Source organism: Amia ocellicauda, chromosome 4 (assembly GCF_036373705.1).
Source record: "Amia ocellicauda isolate fAmiCal2 chromosome 4, fAmiCal2.hap1, whole genome shotgun sequence".
In the NCBI taxonomy this organism is placed as follows: Eukaryota; Metazoa; Chordata; class Actinopteri; order Amiiformes; family Amiidae; genus Amia; species Amia ocellicauda.
The window spans coordinates 20,207,689-20,214,146 of NC_089853.1; the positions used below are offsets into that span (position 1 = coordinate 20,207,689).

The 6,458-nt window shown below is 49.9% G+C and overlaps 1 pseudogene; it reads left to right on the forward strand.

The window, feature by feature from the left end:
• Window positions 1-6,285: 6,285 nt before the first annotated feature.
• On the forward strand, window positions 6,286-6,458 carry LOC136748978 (uncharacterized; annotated as a pseudogene).

Sequence of the window (6,458 nt, forward strand, 5' to 3'; positions counted from 1 at the left end):
CAGACTCTTTACTCTCGTCAATAACAGAGCGGCTGTGTTTGTTCTGCGCTGCCTCAGGAAGGGACACCAGTCCGGCCGCTTAGGAAGCCTGAGCCGCTGCGCATCACTGGCACCTGTTTTGGTGCGAGTGGAAGTGACAGCAGGACACCCCCAACAAGGGAATGCTTTTGCAGGTGGTGGCCGCACACAATTGCTCTCTCCTTATCCTTCCTGAGTGGTCAGACTCTTTATTCTCGTCATAATCAGACTCAGATTCTTATGTCTAGTTATATAGTACTTCCGAAACAATCATTAACAAGTGTCTCAGTTTTGAATAGATTTACAGATTTCTTTTTAGAGCACTTTACTCGCATTACTATATCTATATATGTATCTGTTGTTTCTTTTCATGTTGGAAGTTTGTACACGAATATTCCACATGAAGGTGGTTTGGAGGCGCTATCATATTATTTTGAACCCCAAAAGATTACATTTCTATGCATTTTCTATTAAAAATAACGGAATTTGTCTTGAAGTCCAACTATTTCTTGTTCAATAACAAGTATTATTTATAATCTCAGGGTACAGCCATGGGTTCGTCATTTGCCCCAAAATATGCAAATGTATATTTGGGTTATTGGGGAAAACAATATATTAATGATCGTTCCTCCAATCCACTATTACGAATTGTTTATTTAAGGAAAAGCTATATTGGTGATATAATTTTACTGTGGACTGGTTCTGCAGATGATTTGATGGTGTTAAGCAATTATATACAATACTCATCACACTTTGAAATTTACTATGGAATATAGTCAAAATGAATTGCATTTTTTAGATTTGAATATTTCCATAAATACTGATGGACATTTAATATGTCAATTTTTCGGAAACCCACTGCCCGAAATAGATCTTACATGCTCATCCGAAATATATGATTAAAAACATACCCTATGGTCAATTCACATGCCTTCAAAGAATATGTGGCAATGAGTCTGATTATGAATGTAAAGCTAAAGATCTCCAGAATCGGTTTCAGTTAAGGGGTTACAAAAGTGACAAACGAAGAGAAATTTAAAAATAGGTATATCAGAACATAAAGCTGCTATTCGCAATAACAATATGGACTATGCTATAGCCAGACATTATAAAAAAAAAAGAATCATGGGTCAGCCTCTAGTTTGACATTTGTGGCAATTGAAAAAATAGCAGAATAACATTAAGCGTTTGCTAAACAGAGAAGCGTTTTGGATTTTCACTGTAAAAGCAATGGAACCATATGGGTTAAATGAAACCCTGGATCTTAGTTCTTTTTTGTGAATGGATAAGTTTTGGGAAAAATGTATTGTTCAGATTTGATTCTTTCATGTGGAATATGGTGAGTGATCATGTTTATATGAAAATGAATTGTCATTATTGTTGGGATGTAATTGATATTAACGTTTTTATTATCTTTCCAATAGTAGGATCAATATATCAAAACTATGCAGTAATAGTGAGAGAAACCTTTGTCCAGCAGGGGGCATCGAGCTGTATTTGACAGTCTTCTTCTTTTCCTTGCAGGGAGCTGATCCATCAGGCCAGACCAGACGAGACGGGGAGGTGCCGGTTGACAGAGCTGCAGAGTCCTGGGTCCTTGGAGCGGTCCGGAGGCCGAGGCGAGTGGAGATTGGGACGGACCGGGAGCGACAGGGGACCTAGCCAGAGGAGTCGGCGGATGGGTCCCATCCAGAAACCCGGCCGACCATCTACCCGGAGCCCGGCCTGACCAGGACTGCTCCCTGCTGACGTCACCAGCCAGGATCCAGGAGAGGCCTCGGATTCCAGGGACCGACCAGGCCGATCGGTAACGTCCCTGAGGGAGGCCTCCTGCAGCCAGGGCCCGGACTTCTCCCCGGGAGAGGGGTCAGGTATGCCCTCCCGGCAGTAGTGGGAGAGCCGCAGGTCCTCAGGAGACGAGAGTCGGCGCCAGTGTCCTTTCCCAGAAAGACATCAGGGATGTAATGGCAAGGTCACTGGTGCTGGGGGAGGAGGCCTGCGGCGGCAGACAGCCGGGAAGGGAGAGACCACCCCCTCCCCTACCATTAGTTAAAAGAACAACTAGCGGGGTCTACACAGTTTTCTCCCCAGTTATACATAAAGCCTCTGCCCTGCCATCTGTTCGTCGGGCCTCGGCCTCAAAGGAACCAGGGAGAACCTCCAGCACCACGGGCCCTGAGCCCAGTGGAGTTTCGCCAGCCTTACCGGGTGGCGGGAGCCGAGCCCCCCAAATAGTCTTCCTAGAGGATCAAGCGATGAGGCAAATGATTGAAATGATGGGTGCTAGCGCTAAGCTAGGTGAGGGAGAAGAGAGGAGTGGGGAAGAGAAAGGTTTCTTTACATGATTGTTACGGAGCGGGTAATTGCCCTCACAGCCATTATGGCATTAACTATTATTTCAATAAATGTGAGGAGCATTGCTGAGGTGAAAAAGAGGACCGATGTTTTAAACTCTCTGGCTGGAATGAAGGCGGATATTATTTGTTTGCAGGAGTGTGGCATCCCGTTCCAAAAAGAATATAAAGATCTCCGGGACACTTGGACCCTAGGAGAATCCTTCTGGTCGGGGTCCAATGTGTCCCGAGCGGACGGGATTGCCGTACTCCTGAAAAACCCCTTCATAACAGTTAAAACATTTAAGGTAATAGAGGCGGGCAGACTGGCCAGCCTCGATTTTAAATACAAGGGGGCTGTATTGAGGCTGGTCAATGTCTATGCCCCCACCAGCCAGAGAGAGAGAGTCCTCTTTCTCCCTCAGCTACGCCCGCTCCTGATCGGCACCTTGCCAGTTATCATTTCAGGTGATTTCAACTGTGCTCTGAGGGATGTAGACCGGAGTAAGCCCCGCAACGATAGATCCAGCAGGGACCTCGCTGCGTTCGTGGAGGACTTTGAACTCTGCGACGCAGGTCGGGACCTGGTCCCCTTGTTCACCTGGGTGAGTTCTTCTGGCTCCTCCTTCTCCAGGATAGATCTCGTCCTCCTCAGCAAGCCACTGGAGAGGACCGCCATGTCTTCGGAGGCGGTCTTCTTTTCAGACCACAGGCTCCTGACGACAGAGGTGCTCATTCCGAGCACACGGGAGTCGGGGCCTGGGGTCTGGAAGCTCAACACCTCTCTGCTCGATGACCCTCGTGTGATTAAGACCTTTAGCAGACGCCTCGAGGAGTGGAGGACCCTGAAGGACCTTTTTGATTCTCCCATAGAGTGGTGGGAGATGATGAAGAAAAGAACCAAGGGCTACTTCATTCAGCTGGGGAAACGGAAAGCTCGCGAGAGGCGGGCGAGATATTCCCATCTAAACGGCCGCCTCCAGCGCCTGAGTCTTTTACAGCTCAGAGGCTTCGACCTAGCTGAGGAGGTGGCCCGGGTCAAACTGAGTCTCTCCGCCCTCTATCGGGAGGAGCAAGAGAAGATCAAGGTCCTTTCCAGGGTCCGTATCATGGAGGACGATGAGAAATGCAGCCGCTTCTTCTTCAAGAAAACGAAGGAGAGGCGGCCTGCAATGTCCTCCATGATCGACTCCTCGGGGCAAGAGGTGGAGGGCAGAGAGGCTGTTGAGACAGTGGTGCGGGATTTCTACAGGGAGTTGTACGACCAGAAGGTGGTGGATCAAAATCTGATCCATCACTTTCTGTCCCTGTTGGAGTCCCGCAATGAGGGGGACGAGGAGGAGGAGGAGGATCCAGAGATCACCACCACTGAACTCTCCCAGGTGATAAAGAGTCTTAACTCTGGAAGGACACCGGGTCCCGACGGGATCCCTGCTGAGTTCTATAAGATCTTTTGGGAGGTGCTTAAGGAAGATCTGGGCCAGGTCCTGGGGTCGATGTACAGAGAGGGCAGATTGGCCCCTTCGATGAAGAAGAGTATCCTCTCCCTTCTTCACAAGAAGGGAGACACGAAAGATCTGAGGAACTGGCGGCCAGTCAGCCTCCTGTGCACCGACTACAAGATTCTGGCCAAAGCACTGACGCTCCGGCTGCAGCGGCCACTCCCTCAAGTCGTGGGTCCCGACCAGGTCTGTGGTGCCCGGGGGAGATCGGCGGCCGACAACGCCATGCTGCTCGGGGATGTCGTGGCCTACTCGAACGAGAGAGGGCTTCCCCTGGTCCTAATCAGCTTGGACCAGGAGAAAGCCTTCGACAGAGTGGGCCACGAATACCTGCAGCTTGTTATGGAGGGGATGGGTCTCGCTCTTGGCCTGAGGAAGTGGGTCAAGATCATCTACAGCGGCCTAAGCAGCAGGGTCCTTGTGAACCGCCACCTGACCGAACCATTTCCGGTCAGGTCGGGGGTCCGGCCGGGTTGTCCCCTGTCGGCCCTGCTGTACGTCCTCTGCTTGGAGCCGTTCATGCAGGCGATCCGCCGGGACGTCCGGGTGACAGGTTTCCATCTCCCGGGTTCCGGCGGAGAGCAACTGAAGGCCCTGGCCTATATGGACGACGTGGCCGTGGTCTGCACGGACGCTCCGTCCGTGGCCAGGGTCGAGGAACTGCTGGACGGCTTCTGCAGGGCGACGGGGGCCGCTGTGAATAAGGCCAAGAGCGAGATCTACCTCTCCAGGGCATGGCCTGTCGGCCGGGGCCCGCCGACCGTGTTCCCTGTGAAGCCGTCTATCAAGGTTCTGGGCATCACGATCGACGGGACCAACACGGGCACCCGGAGCTGGGAGGAGGCCATAGCGAAGGTCCAACGGAAGATCCACGGCTGGAGCACAAGGACCTTGACGATGGCTGGTAAGGTGCTGGTCGTAAAGGCCATCCTCTTCCCGATACTCCTCTACGTAGGAATGATCTTCCCCCCAGACAAGGTCATCGCAAAACTAGTGACCCGAATTATATTTCGGTTTGTCTGGGGGAGCAAAATGGAGAGGCTGAAAAGAGTGCAGATGGTGAAGGGTACCCTGGATGGAGGCAGGGGGGTCCCGGACGTTGTGCGGCTGATAAAGGCGCAGGGGCTGGCCTATGTGGTCAAGAACATCCAGGCTGCTGGCAAGAAAGTGAGTTTCATGAACCGCTTTTATTTTGCCAGCAGCCTGAGACCATTCGGCCTCTGCGCCATGGATAACACCAGGCCGCACTCGTGGGATCCCCCGCCGTTCTACAGGGCGCTCCGAGCCTTTGCGCTCGAAGTAGGCCTCCATAAAGTCGTGCTGGCCTCCTGGGATTATAAGACCATCTGTAGTCAGATGAGATCTGCCCAGGAGACCAGCCGGATAGAAGATTTCCCTCCCGAAACCTGCCGGTTTATCTGGGCTAACGCTACGCACGTTTGTCTCACGAATACGCAGAAAGATGTCTCCTGGATGGCTGTGAGTCGGTGTCTCCCCACCCGAGTGTTCATGCACAGAAGGGGCATAGCTCCTTATGACACCTGCCCCTATAAGGGTTGCCTGGGGAAGGAGACGGAGGCTCACATCTTTAGTGAGTGCCCCTCCGCCCACAGGGTCTGGCTCCTGTTTTCTCCGTTCCTCCACAGGTTTGCCGTTCCTGCGCGGGTGACCGCCCAGCAGATCCTGTACGGTCCGGCCAGGGGAATATCAACATCTACCCTGAGGTGCTGGTGGCGTGTCGTCTGCGCAGTGAAGCAGGCACTGTGGGAGGGACGGAACATCTGTCTGTTCAACAAGCAGGAGCTGGACCCGATCGTCATCGCGCGGAGGGGCATGGTGTTCGTAAGAGACTATGTCAATCTGGAGGTCCATCAGAGGGGCAAGGAGGAAGCCTATAAGAACTGGCGTATACAAGATCTGGGGGAGCTCAGGATCCCATGATGGGACCCACCTCCGGGGACGGTCAGTTCCCCCTGCTGGAGCCCGAGTCCAAGATCTTTTAAAGATTTTATGGATGATTGTTTTTAAAAAAGATTTTAAAAATGAATCTTAATTGTTTTTAAAGATTTAGTTGTTTTTAAATCACATTGTTTAGGGTTTTTGGTATAGTTTTGTTATATTCTTTTGTCAAATACATTGACCGTTTTGGGTTTAATTTAAAATGCATTGGACCTTTTTTGTTTGTTTTTTATTTTTTCCTTTTTAATTGTTTCTTTATTTTGTTCAATGCATTTTCAGTTATTTTCAATGTATTTGACCTTTATGTTGGTGAGCAGTTTTTGCTTTTATCACGTTTGTTTTGTTGTTTTGGGCACGTTTAATTTGAAGTTAATTGTTTTGTTCTTTGTTAAAATCACAGATTTTAAAAATTTTAAGTGATTTTAAGGATTGATATTTTAATGATTTTAATCACAAGTATTAAAAAAATTGAATTGTTTTTATTTTATGAAATGAAAAATACTAAATTCAATAAAAAAAAAAAAAAAGTGTTTGGTCTCTCTGACCCCGAGGAGGAGCGGGCGGGCCGAGCTGCACTGCGGCTGCGCGGCCATTGATGACCGTTCCTCCCTCTGGGGCTGGAGGAAGGGGGCGCTTACTGAGTGGT